At 41.0% G+C, this 16,208-nt stretch overlaps 1 protein-coding gene across 5 annotated transcripts in view; it reads left to right on the top strand.

The window, feature by feature from the left end:
* Positions 1–9,426: 9,426 nt before the first annotated feature.
* Positions 9,427–16,208, top strand: part of LOC125451394 (coiled-coil domain-containing protein 102A-like) — a 554,142-nt gene continuing 547,360 nt past the window's right edge. For 3 of the 5 annotated variants that reach the window (XM_048528428.2, XM_059646003.1, XM_059646004.1), the window contains exons 1-2: positions 9,427–9,734; positions 13,115–13,193. The gene's annotated coding sequence lies outside the window, so the exon portion shown is untranslated. The remainder of the gene's footprint in view (positions 9,735–13,114; positions 13,194–16,208) is intronic. The other 2 variants (XM_048528431.2, XM_048528429.2) reach the window with 2 other exon arrangements.

The raw sequence follows: 16,208 nt of genomic DNA on the forward strand, positions 1-16,208 counted from the left end.
GCAGTGGGAAGTATAGATGGAGTCAATGAATGGAAGCTGGGCTGTGCAGTTGCTAAACCACACCGTGATGCACCCAGATAGGTACATCTATAAAGATTGGTAAGCGCCTTTGTGGACATGCTGAATTTGCTTAGACTCCTGAGGAAGTAGAGATGTTGTTGTGTCTTCTTGATGGTCACGTTAATGTGGACAGACCAGGACTGATTGTTGGTGATCACCACTCCCAGGAACTTGATAATCTTGACCAACTCTACCTCAGCACCATTGATGCAGACAAGGGTGTGTCCTCCACTCCACTTCCTGAAATCAATCACCGGTTCCTTTATTTTGCTGACATTAATGGAGAGATTATTGTCTTTATCCTGTGCCACTCAGCTCTCTGCCTCTTTCCTGCATTCTGTCTTGTCTTACCAATTGCAGTCTATGGGTCAGGAAGTCGAGGATCTAGTTACAGAAGGAGGAGCCAAGACTTAGGTCTCGTAGTTTAGAGATGAGGTTGCTTGGAATTATGGTGTTGAAGGCAGAGCTGTAGCCAATAACTGACATTGGTATCCTTGTTATCCAGATGTCCCAGGGATGAGTGTGGGGCCAGGGAGATAGCATCTGCCATGGACCTGTTGTGCCAGCAGGCAAATTGCAAAGGATCAAGGCAGGTTGGAAGGCTAGAGTTGTTGTGAGTCATGATTAACTTCTTGAAGCTCTTCATAATTATGGAGGTCAGAGCCACTGGGCGGTAATCATTGGGGTAAGCTGCATGATTTTTCGTTGGCACAGAGATGACAGTCATCTTCTTGAAACTGATGGGGTCTTCAGATTATAGTAAGGAGAGGTTAAGATGTCTGCGAATTCTCCCATCAACTGATCCACACAGGATTTGACTACGCAGCCTTGGCCTCTATCCAGGTCAGTGGGTTTCTGTGCATTCACTCTCAAGAAGGCCAATCCAACATCTGTGGCAGTGCCCATGGGTATAGGTGCATTCGAGGCTGTTGGAATTGATAGCATTGTTTCACTGACCTTCTGTTTAAGGTGAGCATAGGATGCATTGAGCTGATTGGGTAGGGCTGTATTATTTTCTTGATTCAGTTCAACTTTGCTTTGTAGGCCATTATATCATGTAAGCCTTGTCGCAACTGACAGGTGTCTGTGTGGTTAGTTGGGGTCTCAAGCTTAGTTTAGTATTACATTTTGGCGTCTCTGATGGCCTTACGAATGTTGTATCTGGATTTCCTGTATCGGTCAGGATTGCCCGACTTGAATGTCTCAGACCAGGACTTCAGTAGGGATTCTTCTCCCAGTTCATCGATGATTCCCAGTAGGGAAACAGATTAACTTTTTTGGCATGCAGTCATCTACACACTTACTAATAAAGTCTGTAACAGTAGTGCTATACTCGTTTAGGTTAGCTGCTGAGTTCTTGAATATGGACCACTCCACCAATTCTAAGCAGTTGTGTATAAGCCTTTCCGTAGCCTCAGATCAACATTTCCTGCCCATGAAAATCCATAGCCAGATCACTCTCATTGTAATGTTTCTGAACAGTTTTTGCTTTTATTCTTTGGGTTCAGCTATTTCATCTACTGAACTGCACAGGAATCATCTCTTTTGACAAGAAATTAGATTAGATTCTCTACAGTGTGGAAACAGGCCCTTCGGCCCAACAAGTCCACACTGCCCCTTGCAGCATCCAACCCAGACCCATCACACTCACACACCCCTGAACACTACAGGCAATTTAGCATGGCCAATCCACCTAGCCCGCACATCTTTGGACTGTGGGAGGAAACCGGAGCACCCGGAGAAAACCCACGCAGACATGGGGAGAATGTGCAAACTCCACACGGACAGTTACCCAAGGCTGGAATCGAAAACATGTGCACATTTATTTTTAGCATCTATTTTAAGACTTAGTCAGTGACATAACTAAACAAAGATCCAAAAATATTTACCTTAAAATCCATGCTAATGTGGAGATCTGTCCAGGCAGGCAGGTCACATCAATAGTTGGTCAACAATTGCATACCTCTGTATTGTAAATGTACAGTTTCTTCTCATCCAGGAGATAGAATCATAGAATCACTACTGTGAAGAAAGAGGCCAATCAGCCCATTGAGCCTGCACCAATCTTCCAAACAGCATCCTACCCAGCTCCCCATCTATCACTGTATTTACCATGGCTAATTCACCCAACCTGCACATTCCTGGGCATTCTGAGCAATTTGACAATGCTGCTCCATCTAACATGCACAACTTTGAAATGTATCTTGCCATGGGCTACATGTTGAAACCTCGGAACTAATCTGCTCACTATTAATTTCTTACCAGCACATAGTTCTACCATACATAACATTCCAGAAGCACTAATCAATTTGAAGGTGACTGAGCTTACCAGGCATGAAGCCTCTGTTGATCATTCTTGCAATATTGGTGAGTACATTGAAGCTTGTGTTTTCCCTTTGGTATCTAGTACCTTCTCTGACTCATAAAGAACAATAAAAATCTTGCATTTTTATCCCATGCTTAATACATTAGGATGTCTCAAAATATACAGAGCATAATGAGCAAAACCTGAAGGAAGGATGGGGCCAATCAACATTTTTCAGCACCCTGCACTCTGTTCCTATGCACAGTAGTGCAAGCAATGTGGTTTAGCCTGCTACAAGTAATAATAGGTCAACTGGAGGAGTATCTGAAATCATTAGGGCATGACATCAGAAAATAGGAACAGGAGTAGACCATTCATGCCTTCAAGACTATTCCACCATTCAGTGAGATCATGACTGATCTACTTCAGCACCATTTGCCTGCACAAGCCTGCTTCCCTAATTGCTTTTAACGCATAGAAATCTATCCATCTCCATCTTGAACACATTCAGTTACTGAGCGTCCATAGTCTGCTGGGTAGAGAATTCTAAAGATTTTCTGCCTTGAGTGAAAATACCGTCTTATTGCTGTCCAAATTGTCTGCCCCAATCCTGAGCCTGTGACCCCCCTCCCCCTGGCCAGGTGGAACACCCTTACCACATCTACCCTGTGATCCATGTAAGAATTTTAAATTTAAACTATATACAATATAGAGTGTTTAACTTTTTATTAATAGGACTTCCTAGGAAATAGTTTGACGAACTATTGTTGCACTCTTTCTATGGCAAGTACATCTTTCCTTCAGTAAGAACATCAAACTGCACGCAATATTCTGCTTGCGGTTTCACTCAGGCTCTGTATGATTGCAGTGAGACATCTTCACTCCTGTATCAATACCCTCTTGTAATAAAGGCCAACATAGCATTTGTTGTCTTAATTGATTGCTGTACATGCATGTTGACTTAAAGTGTTTCATGAACAAAGATACCAAAACCCTTTGAAGTTCAACATTTCATAGATTCTCTTCATTAAAGAAATACCATTTCTTTTTCCTACCAAAGTGGATACCCTCACATTTCTCTTCATTGGTTTCCATCTGCTAAACCTGTGCCCATTAACTCAGTTTGTCACCCCTTACAGCCTCCTTACATCCTTGTCACAACGTCCATTCCCAACTCCTTTGCTGTCACCTGCAAACTTAGACATTTTGCCCAGATATTTTGAGAGTGAAGGAGTCATTGGTAAAGCATAAACTGGACTCAGTACAATGTGCAACCCCTGACTCAGCTGACTGTTGGAATTGTCTGGGAAGTTGAATTTTCCAAAACAAAAACAGAAATTGCTGGAAAAACTCAACAGATCTAGCAGCATCTGTGAAGAGAAATCAGAATTAATGTTTCAGATCCAGTGACCCTTCCTCAGAACTGATAGTAACCAGGAAAATGCCGGTTCATATGCAGAAGATAGGGTGGGGGAAGGTTTTAAGGAGTAAATGACAGTTGGGGATAGAGCTCAAAGAGAGAGAAGAACAGTTGGCCAGTCAAAGGAGTAGATACCAATCTGGCTGGGAGGGTAAATAGCTGTTAACAGAGGCTGTTAGTGGCTAACAATGGGTAGTGTGTTATAACGGACTGATGTGTGGGGTAGGGAGTTGGGACATGGAAGAATTCAGGCCCTAACATTATTGAACTCAATATTGAGTCTGAGGGGTTGCAGGGTCCCCAAGTCGGGAATGATGTGTTTTTCAAGCTTGCGCTGAGCTTCGCTGGAACACTGCAGCAAACCTGAGAGAGATTGTGGCCAGGGAACAGGGTGGTGTGCTAAAGTAGCAGGGTCATTTTTGTAAGCAGAACATAGATGCTCTATGAAGTCATCACCCAGTTTACAATTCATTTCCCCAGTGGGGAAAAGGAGGTCATGTTGTGAGCAGCGAATGCAGCAAACTAGATTGTGTGATTGGGCCCTTGGATACTGAGGAGGGAGGAGGTAAATTGGCAGGTGTTATACCATTGCCAGTTGTAGGGTAAGGTGCCGTGGGGCTGTTCGGGCTGTTGGGAGTAAAGGAATACTGAACCAGGGTGTTGCAGAGAGAACAGTCCATGCAGAAGGTGGTTAAGGGAGAGGAGGGGAATACGTGTCTGGTGGTGGTGTCTTGCTGGAGGTGGTGGAAATGATGGCTGATGATCTTCTGGTGGGATGGTAGGTAAGGACAAGGGAAACACTATTGCTTGTTGCAGGAGGGACCAGCGGGGCTAATGGGGGAAGTGTGGGAGATGGGTCAGACCCAGTTGAGGGCCCTGTTGGCAAAGGTGCTGGGGAATCCTTGGTTGAGGAAGAAGGTGGACATTTTGGAGACTCCCTTGTTGAAGGTAGTATCATTGGAACAAATGTTACAGAGACAGAGGAACTGGGAGAATTGAATTGAGTCTTTACAGGAAGCAGGCTGTGAGGACCCTGCTCTATTCTTCCTTCACTCCTAGCAAACCTTCCCACCCCTTCAACTCCACAACAGCCCCAAGGCACCTTCCCTAGCAACTGTGTAAGGTGTAACATCTGCCCATTTACCTCCTCCCTTTTCAGTATCCAGGGGCCCAAACATGCCTTTCAGGTGAAGCAGCACTTCTCCTGCACTTCCCAGAATCTATTCTACTGCATTCACTGCTCATAATGTGGCCTCCTCTTCCCCACTGGGGAAATGAAGTGTAGATTTGTTGACCGCATCTATGCTCTGCCCACAAAAATGACGCTGAGCTTCCAGTTGCCTGCCATTTTAACAGACCACCCTGTTCCTTGGCCAGCATCTCTGTCTGAGGCCTGCTGCAGTGTTATACCGAATCTCAGCACAAGCTGGAAGAACAACACCTCATTTTCCACTTGGGGATCCTGCAGCCCTCCAGACTCAATGCCGAGTTAAATGATTTTAGGGCCTGAACTCTTGCATGTCCTAGTCCCCTTCTTCACACATCAGGCCTTGTTATCACATAGCCTGCCACTACACACTATCTATTATTAATCACTAACAGTGTCCATTAACAGCTATTCATCGCCCTAGTCAGATCATTATCTACTCCTTTGTCTTTCCAACTGCTCTTCTATCTCTTTGGGCTCTATCTCCACCTCCCCCTCCCCCACCTATCACCTGCATATAAACTAACGTTTTCCTAGCTACCATCAGTTCTGAGGAAGGGTCACTGGATCCAAAACATTAATTCTGATTTCTCTTCGCAGATGATGCCAGACCTGCTGAGCTTTTCCAGCAACTTCTGTTTATGTTTCTGATTTACAGCAGCCGCAGTTCTTTTGGTTTTGAATTGAATTTTCTGATTGGTAATCTGTGAAAATGTTCATTAAAGTCAGTGATTTGGAGGAGTCCGACGTCACTTAGGAATAATAATTACCAAAGAAGGGCTCAAGGATTAATAATTAACCTGCTGTAACCTCTGGGTAACTATTGCACTGACCCAGCCCCCTACAACATAGAACTGACCACTTCGCCACCAACAACACATCCTCCTGCCACTTACACCACTTGGACACTTAACAACCACCAGACCAGAACGCTTCCCATGACTTGATTCTAATACCCTGCTTAACCAACAACCCCCCTCCCTCCCTGATTGACCTTGCCATGCCCTCTCCCTGGCTCAGTTACCTCCCTCCTGACTCAGGCCATGAACATCAACCATCTCTGTCTCTCTCCCTGGCCATTGCTAAGTTCAGAAAATCTGCAGCAAGAGGCTGCAGCCATGTTGGGCTGAGAATGTGTAGGCAGGGGGTCATGAAGGAAAGAGGTGGATGGGGAGAAATTGTGGAAAGTGGTTGTGGACCCATGGGGCATGGTTGTGAGATTTTAATGATGGTGGTTGTCTAGTTATAGGGGTAATGTGATTGCTGGGACAAAGGAGCAGACAAATCACAATGGTGAGTGTACATTAGAGATGAACTTGCTGGGCCTTGATGAAACACCTTACTGTCTATTGGCCCCAAAGCTGAGCTATATAGACTCTTACCTTATGATTCAATTTTTTTTAACCTGTTGAATCTCGTAAACATCACCAATTGTGAATAAGTGCAACTGCTGTTAAAGTGAAAGTGAATGGTCTCGTGAAAATAATTAAATGGCCAACACATTTACCAAAAAAATGTTTCCTATCCCCATCTCCTGCCCCATTAAAACTGTAATTGTGGTTTCCAGGTGGGTTACTTACCAGGACTTTTTAGCTTCTAGGCTCCTACCTAAACCAAACCAGCTTTTGGTGGTTCAAGAAGGCAACTCATCACCACCTACTCAAGAGTAACTCAGGATGAGCAATAAATGCTGGCCCAGCCAATAACACCCACGAGTGATTAAAAACAAAACTTCTCCTCTTGTGGTTGAAGTCTGTCATGATACCAGTGACTCTGTGACTGTGCCTAGGTTTCTAACAGATATCATTAGCCTGTTGGTGAAGGAATAGTCTTTGTCTGAAACAGCCAGGTTGTCTCCTAATACAGAAAGGAGAAGATATTGAGGGCTTGGATGATATAAAAGTGCGACGGTTATGAACAGAGAAAGGGAATTTATGTGTAACAAACCAATTTTTGAAGAGGTGCCAGAGAATTTTGCTAAGGGAAAGACCGTTGATGTGATGTGCATGGGTTTCCAGATGGTATTTGATACAGTGCCACACAACAGACTTGTGAGTAAAGTCATAAGTCATAGCATAAAAGAGACAGCAGCAACATGGATACAAAATTAATCAAGGAAAGGGAAATACAGCAATGCTAAATGGGTACTTTTAGATTGGAAGGAGGTTTGCAGTCAAGTTTCCCAGGCTTTTGTATTATGACTCTTGATGTTCCTGATACATATTAATGATGTAGATCTTGTGTGCAGAAACAATTTTAAAATTTGCAGCTGACACAAAACTTGGAAAAATTGTAAATTGTGAGGAGGACAATGTAGAACGTAAAAAGGACATTGAGGAGTTGATAGAATGGGCAGATAGGTGGCAGATGAAGTTTAGGGAAGTGTGAGGTGATTGTCTTTGGTATGAAGAACATGGAGAGACCATATAACATATAGAGTACTATTCAAAAGCAGAGAAACCTGATGGCATAGATAACAAAGTGTGTAGCCGGATGAACACTGCAGGCCAAGCAGCATCTTAGGAGCACAAAAGCTGATGTTTCGGGCCTAGACCCTTCATCAGAAAAAAAGCGGGTCTAGGCCCGAAACTTCAGTTTTTGTGCTCCTAAGATGTTGCTTGGTCTGCTGTGTTCATCCAGCTCCACACTTTGTTATCTCGGATTCTCCAGCACCTGCAGTTCCCATTATCTCTAAACCTGATGGCATATGTATGTAAGTCATTAAAAGTGGTCGGACAGGTAGAAAGAGTTGTTACATAGCACACAGTATTCTGGATTTGGGATAGAGTATAAGAGCGGGGAGATTATGATGAACATACATAAGATAATGGTTAGACCTCAGCTATTCTTGAGTATTCTAGAGTTGTAGATACCACACTTTAGGAGGGATATAAACACATTGGATGTAGAAGATGTTCCAGGGATGAGACATTTCAATTCTGACAATAGATTGGTGAAATTGGGACTGCTTTCTTTGGAGAGGAGAAGTCTATGAAGAAATTTGATAGTGTTTAAAATGATGAGGAGTCTGGACAGAGTGGATAAGGAGAAACTGTTCTGACTTGTAAGTGAATTGAGAACCAGAGTTTTAAGCCATTTTGTGAAAGAACCAAATGAGATGTGAAAATATTTTTTCACTTACTGCCTGAAATGTGGTGGAGGAATATTCAATTGAGGTATTTAAGAGGGTCGTGGATTGTTACTTAAACAGAAACATTGCACGAGATTACATGAAAAAACGGGGGATTGCCTCTAAGTTAAAATGTCCAGAGATAGTACAAACACAAAAAAACAAATCACCTCCTTCTGCATCAAAACAGATCTGTGATTTGGAGAAGTTAAGCTGATGGCAAGTGCAGGATCAGGAACTGCATTTTACCTTGCTGTCGAAAACTCAAAACTCTCAAATATTTCAGGTTCAGATTTTCCATCTCTAGATGACAGAAAGAACTCGTGCATTATTTCCCACAGTTCACATATTCAGCAAAATGAAAAACTTTAAAAAAGAATCACAAATTTTGGCAAGCATGAAAATACATCAGTTTCCTGGAGACCCTGGAATATTATGCAAATATATTTCAAGGACCAACAATATTAGTTGTATCATATGCATTCTATCCATTTAAAAACAGTAAATAAAAGGTGCAGATATTTACTACAAAGTGCTGCGATTAAAGCCACATGCTGGTTGGGAATAATTTCAATCAGACACACAAGGTTTGCAACCTTGAGTTAGTAAAAAAGGGACGAACGGGTAAAATTTCAACTGCTCCCTGATGTATTGCCCCAGGTCAAGTAGATTCTGCCAAATGGTAAATGTTTGATCCATTAAATGCTTAAATTTCAAAATGGTGTCATCTAATTAAATACATCTGTGACACATATTGGGAATAATGGGAAGAGTGCATGGAAATAATTATTTCTTCCTGTGTACTGATGCTTTATGTGCCATCTGACTCTTTTCCTGCTGACTTTATGAAGTGGCTGTCCCTACTTTTCAGCGAGATGTTAGTTTGTAAAAGATCATACAAGGGTAGGACCGCACAGAAGTGTCTGTACAGTTGTCTCATCCTTAAACATTACTGATCAATCTTATAGAGGTAAGCTGATATTGTAAACAGGATACAATGCTATTGTTTGTTAAATCCACAATTTTAGTTCCATGTATCATAATCTTCCCGTGTGTACTGAGTCTTAGTGCATTTCAACTCCTTTTCAGTACTTTCAACTAGTGGTGATAATTTGAAATGTAACTTGGAAAGATTAGTCACCGTTGTTAACAGTTCAAATTTACCACAGACTACAGATTGCCTGAGCGCAAGATCTCAGGATGTTTGTGTTAAGACGTTGGAAGAAGAAAATCTTTCCACAGCCCCGTGGAGAGCTGTAGGAAAGTTTATAGTTGTACTTTGCCTTTTGCTGAATGAGGCTGGGTAATTTATTACCGTTGAGTTTGCGCTAGTCTTGCTTTTTTGGCAGCTAAATATGCTTACAACATGGTTTAAAACGGAAACAAACAGAGATTTGGAGCAAACTGCATTCACAAAAGCAGCTTATTGTATAATTTTTTTTGGTCAACAATTGTACATCATTGTTTTCAGGCTGTTGCAGGAAGAACGCAATATTCCTGCTGTTCTGGCCTGACTTGCAGCTGTAATGATGGAATGCATTGCTAAAGTCAAGCTGTAGATGAGGAGAAACAGAAGCTCTTCAGGAACTAAAAAGACCCGAAATTGACCAGTGTAAGACTGTTTAACTATTTGCATTGAATGATGTCAAAAGTTGCACATTTGATTGTATGTTTTGGGTGGATTTTACGTTGTTGGGTAGAAAGTATGGAGAAAAAGGATGTTTTTAAATGAGGTTTCAGTGCGATACTGCAATAGAGTTTGTTTAAATGAATGGCCGATGTTTTAAAAATAAATGATTGTTTAACTGGGCTATCCTAGGAAGCAAGTGATCTGTCACTGATTTATAACAATTATACATATACTTAGTGCACAGATGTGTTTGATTAAAACTGTGCTAGGTTATGTGCAAGACTTTATTAGTTATGGAACTGCATTTTATATTAGCCTTTTTGTAAAAGCACAGCAGATATTCACCTGCATGTGGATCTTTACCCTTTACTATTGTATGAACAGGTCAGCTCATACACTGTTTAAGCTGGTGCTCATGATGAAGGTGGTTGATACCATCTTCCTTAAGTCTAAGAAATTATAGGATCTGCTTGGCCCAGTGCCGGGGTGGTGGAAAATCACTTCCTGGTCTAACTATATCTCTTGTAGCTAACCAATTATAGTTTACTGCAAGTAAACCACTGGGGGAGGCAATGGCCTAGTAGTATTATCACAGGACTGGTAATCCCAAGACCCAGATAACACTCTGGGGAATCTATATTTAAATCCCACCACAGCAGATGGTGGAACTTGAATTCATTACATATCTGGAATTAGGAATCTAATGATGACTATGAACACATTGTTGAGTGTCGGGAAAAAAACCTGTCTAGTTTCACTAATGTGTTTTAGGGAAGGAAACTGCTATCCTTACCTGGCCTGGCCTAATGACTCCAGACCCACAGTAATGTGGTTGACTCTTAACTGCCCTCTGGGCAATTAGGGATGGGCAATGAATGTTGCCTAGCCAGCGACACCTTCATCCTATGAATGAATAAAGAAAATATAGGTAGTTAATGTTACATTAATATGATAGAATCATATAAACCCTACAATGCAGAAGCAGATTACTCGGCCCAACAAATCCACACCAGTGTTCCGAACAGCATCCCATAAGAGTCCATGCCTGTATCCCTGAATTTCCCATGGTTAATCCACATAGCCTGCACATCCCTGGACACTCTGAGCAATATAACATGGCCAATCCACCTAACCTAAACATCTTTGGACATTGTTACATCTGTTCACCCTCACTCCTTCAAGATCTTAAGGTGTTCTTCGCATAAGTCTATGTGGCACAATCATATTTGGTGGTGTTTAAGGCACTCCTCAGTGTTCACTCCTCACCCTTCTCAGACCAATTGGGACCCAGATACAGTATCTACGTTGTCATCTTGGTTTAGTTGGTAGGCCTCTTAGTGTAGAATCAAAATAGTCTTTGCTCAAGGCTTGAATTTACAATCTGTGCTTACTGCTGAATGCAGTACTGTGAGTATGCTGCACTGCCATTACGCCCATTTATGGTTCAAAAAGGTTATGTTTAAAGAAGATCAGGGAGTTTTTAATGATGTCCATGACCAATGTTCTAGCCTCAAATCAACACCAGCAGATAGATGAATGGGCTATTCAACGAGCTAAATAAAAACAGAGTGCTGGAGAAACTCAGCAAGTTTACAGACAGAGAAACAGAGTTGATGATTTGAATCCGATGATGGTCCTTTGGAATGGGTTGCAGCTTCAGGGCCAGTAACTGAGAGTTTAGGTTTATGTAGAGTTGACCTAACAAGAATCAGCAAGTAGCTGGCCTGATTTCAGCAATTTACCAACAACTGTTCTTTGCTGAAGTATCTGTGTCAGTGCTTGTATCAGTGCTTTTTCTATTATCATCATTGTTGTTCTTAGCTGGTGTTGTGGTCCATTGTTAAGATTGATAGAGACAATGGGAGGTGAGGCTATTGGTATACATCACCTTTTATTGAACACTGCCTTCCAACTTAGACTGGACAAGGCTTAACACAAAGATTTTACATTGAATCATCCCTCAAGTTGATTTTTGCCATGCAATCTCACATTACTGATGACATAAACTGCATTTTTTTTAACAGTAACTCTGTAAATTATATTCCCCAAACTTTCTTGCTGCGACCCCATTTTAATGCTGCAAAGCCTCTGTGACCCTAAAATGATCGTTTGGTGCTTACGAGTGGGAAGGGGGAGATTTCAACTGCTGAGTTGGAGGATGGGGTATTAAAGCCGATTTTTAATATATTTGAACTCTGATTATTTATGTAGATATGATATTATGTAGATAAGATTTGATGTGGTTGGCAAATAGCTTTACTGGAATAGGATCCTTATTATTATACAGGCAACAGCTCTAACTTCTAATTGATCATTCTGATTATTATCGTATTAGTACCCTGATTATTGATCCACTGATGCCTAGCAGCACATGTCCTAACTCACAATTGGGGAATCCTTGTTGTAAAATAATAGTTGTATGATTATATAATTGGATTGCCCTAACTGAGTGTAAACATAGACATAATGATTACATTGGGTTGATGAGCTAGACTTTCTATTGGTCAGTGATTATCTATGTATGCACTGAGCTGATTTATTGTTTATAATGTTAAATAAGTATGAATCTCTCTCCTGATTAGATTTGGGTTGTGGTGGAAATGTACTTTTTAAATTTAGTGGATGTAAACTTTTAAGTCAGTTTGCTGTTAGTTCACTGTTTTTCTGGAACTGGTAATTAATTAATTAACGCTAATCTCAAATGAATGCAGGAAGCTGGCGATAGGTGTCAAGGTTAACGTGTGATGGATATTAATGATTAATTATCCATATAATTCATATGATGGGGGTGGCCTGCGGCACAGATTTTGGGGTCTTCTCTGAGCAGGTTGATTGGAAAATATTTCTATATATTCATACAAAGGAGAGAGCCTGTACTACTGCAGCCTTTAAGGGATCAGTGTTCAATGTGATAGGCTGTGGTCCCTAGCTTATTGTTTCAAGTGGCCTTTCTATAACCTTTGGTTGCATGTCAGCCTCACACTCAAGATGTTTGCCATCAGTGTTGTGGAGGTTTGGATGAGGAGGAGGACATCATCATGGGTCTGTTCCCTGTCCTGGCCAAGATGGCCATTAACAAGTCTAGTCAGTGGTTTTTGACGGGACTTCCTGCTTCTCTTCTGTGGATAATTGTGTGCCTGGATAGCACAAGGGAAGAAGCATGTTACGTCCACGGGTACGTTTAAGGCATTCTTTGACTGGTGAGCACTGCATGGGTAGGAGTACATCATCTTTGCAACACCCCAGAACCAAACTTAAATGCACATTTGCAAAGTTCCCTTTAACAATTTGTCTTTTGTTACAGTGCCTTTTAAAGGGCCTTCTCTAGTTTATTTGGATTAATTAGTTAATTTGTCTACTAGTTCTTTTATAGGTCCATCAAAATACTATACGGAGGAGCCAATTGGGACTGGGCAGTTGCCATAACTGAGACAACTGTATGTAAGTTTAATATTGTTCCAGTGAAAGTGAAGGTTTGTGTCTGGGTTCCTGTTTCACCACATTGCTTGTATTTGTTATCACTTCTGTCTCTTTCCATGCTTTTATTTTTGGACATAAAGACAGATCGTGTAACCCTTAAACCAAACTACTGAGATAACAAGTGTTATTCATTGTGCCTCTTTGTACACAAAGAGCAGCTGTCAACATTGGAAAGTGGGAATAAGATTTCTGATCCAAAGGATTTAAACAAGTTGCAAACATATGGAGCTGTCTTTTAAAATATCTTTATGATTATCTACTTCTGATGGAGTGTGCACTGGCTGGTCGTAAATCAGTAAAATGAAGCTTGCTTAATCGTCAAATAAATAGTTTGGTGAAATGTATAAGATCTTGCAACATAAATTACTTCCTTATGCCCATTAAAAAGGATTAAAATTGGCCCGATTTTAAAACTGCCAATGAGCCGTTTCACTTTGAATGAGGGAAACTTCATGGGTCTGGTTATTCTGTGTGCATCGGTGGCTGCATGTTATCAGCAAAAATTAGATTGGCAGTGAGAAGGCTTTGGCACGATAATAATATTAGCATGTGCACAACCACATGCTGAGTCAGCAGATGTGCCACAAACGAACAAATAATGTAAACCCGTCGCAACACTGTGAATGGTTTGAGGCAGTAGAATAACAATAATACCTACAGGGACTTGTGCATATTGCTTTCACACAAGCCACATGAGAAGGCTGAGAAGACATCTAACTCATTCCTATACGTTCCACACATAGCTATTCTATAGATGTCAACTAACCAAAACTATGACATTTCAACTCATGAGCCAGCTTACAACGTTTCCCACTGAAACCATATTTGAAACCAATCAAATTAGTTGGAAAATGAGACCATGTAGCTTGTCAGAACAAGTCATGCACCTGAAAGGTGGAAGCGAACCAACATATTAATTTCTCCAAATGAGGCTGTATTCTAGGCTTGGAAAGGAATGTTTTAAAATTTGCAGTTTAGAAACAAGACACATGACCTCAAAATAAGAGACAACACATTTAGGACTGAGGTGAGGAGGAATTTCTTTACTCTGAGTAACATGAACCTTTGGAATTCCAAACTTCAGTGGATTGTGAAAACTCACCCATTGGGAATATTGAAGACCGAGATATGTAGGTTATTTTAGATATTAATCATAATAAAGGGTATGAAGATCAAAATGGCATGTCACAACCTTGATTTTCTTTTGGAGAACAGGTTTGAGGGCCTGACTGACCTTTACATGTTTCAATATTCCTAGGATGAGTTGATCATTTCAGAGTTAAAGCTATGAATGTAAGAGTTTGGCTTTTGACCCTAGAAACATTTTAAACAGAAATTAAGCAGCCAAGATGCAACTTTTAAAAGTTCTTGATTTTAAAAAAAGGCCCTTTCTATCAAAGCTTTTTCTCTTGCACTCATCAAGGCAAGGATATATATCAATGTAAACAATTAAAAGTGCTATTCTTCAAATAGTATTCTGTGGGGCATTCTGAGCTATTGGTTAATACAAATATACTTTAGTGTTTCGAGACTGTTCTGAGATCAGAAGAAAATTTCCCAGTACTAGGCATTAACATATTTCATTGGAACATTCTTGCTACTGCAATTACATGGTAAGGTTTTGGAAGTAAAACAAATTTTAATTGATTATAAAAATACACTGAATTCCCATTTAAGATTTTGCAACAGTTGATCGTAATTATATATAATTAAAATCATTGCCCTTTCATTGGCTGTGGCTCTTATTTACATTCTATAACTTCGGAGATCATTTCCTGTTTGCATGCTTGTGACAGACGTGTCTTTGTACTTGTGATATAACCAGAGAAAAATCCACATTTCCAATATCAGAAAGAGTGATATCCATAGGCAAATACTGGGGCAATGAAATTAGTAAATGTGTGCGCATTCAGACCACAACTATAATGTTCATCCGATGCAATTCTACTTTGTACTGAAACTGTCATTGTTGTTTAAATGAGTCTGAATCAGCATCAGTGCTCAACCTGTACCTGAAAGAAAGGAGAGTTAGATTCACTTGAGGACATAATCTCACTAGACTTTGCATCGAAGTCAGATATGATACTGTATAAAACGGGTATAAAGTTTTTTTTATGAATAAGTATATTTTTGAAATATAAAAGAACTTAGTTTTTGTAGCTGTGGTCAGCCAAGAATAGAAAACAGGAGTGAGAGAACTAAGTTTGTGACTAGTGGGTAAGGTTGTGTAATCAGTTCCTGGACTGTAGTCTATCATTGATAAGGTTTGAAATGGCAGGAGTACTTGACCCTGTGGAATGCTTCTCCTGAACGTGTGAGAAATCACAGACGCCTCCATTTGCCTACATGTGCAAGAAGTGTGTTCAGCTGCAGCTCTTGATTGGCTCCATTGAGTGCCTGGAGCTGCTGATCAATTCACTATGGAGCATCCAAGAGGCTCAAAATGCAGTGGATAGGACATTTGTCAAACTGGTCACACCACCAGTAAGGGCTACACAGACAGAGAAGAGTTGGGTGACCCCCAGGAAGACAATTAATAATGGGCAGGCAGTGCAGGAGTCCCCTGTGCCATTTCCCTCTCAAACAAGTATAACATTTTGGAAACAGAAATTGCTGGAAAATCTCCGCAGGTCTGGCAACATTTGTGGAAAGAAAGCAGAACTAATGTTTCAGCTCCAGTGATTGTTCTTCAGAACATTTATACTTTTGTTTCTGATTTCCAGCATCCACAGTTCCTTTATTTTGTACACAGTTTTGGATATTGTTGTGGGGTATGGCTTCTCAGAGGAAAGCTGCAACAGTCAGGTTAGTTATACAACAGTGAGCAGTAGTGATATAGATCTCTATAGTTAGGGACACAGATAGATGTTTCTGTGGCTGCAAGTGAGGCTCCAGGATTGTTTGTTGCCTTCCTAGTGCCAGGATCAACCTTGTTATTGGGTGGGCACAGAATACAAGGGTGGGTAAGCAGCCAGA

The sequence above is a fragment of the Stegostoma tigrinum genome, chromosome 5, assembly GCF_030684315.1.
Source record: "Stegostoma tigrinum isolate sSteTig4 chromosome 5, sSteTig4.hap1, whole genome shotgun sequence".
Lineage (NCBI taxonomy): Eukaryota > Metazoa > Chordata > Chondrichthyes > Orectolobiformes > Stegostomatidae > Stegostoma > Stegostoma tigrinum.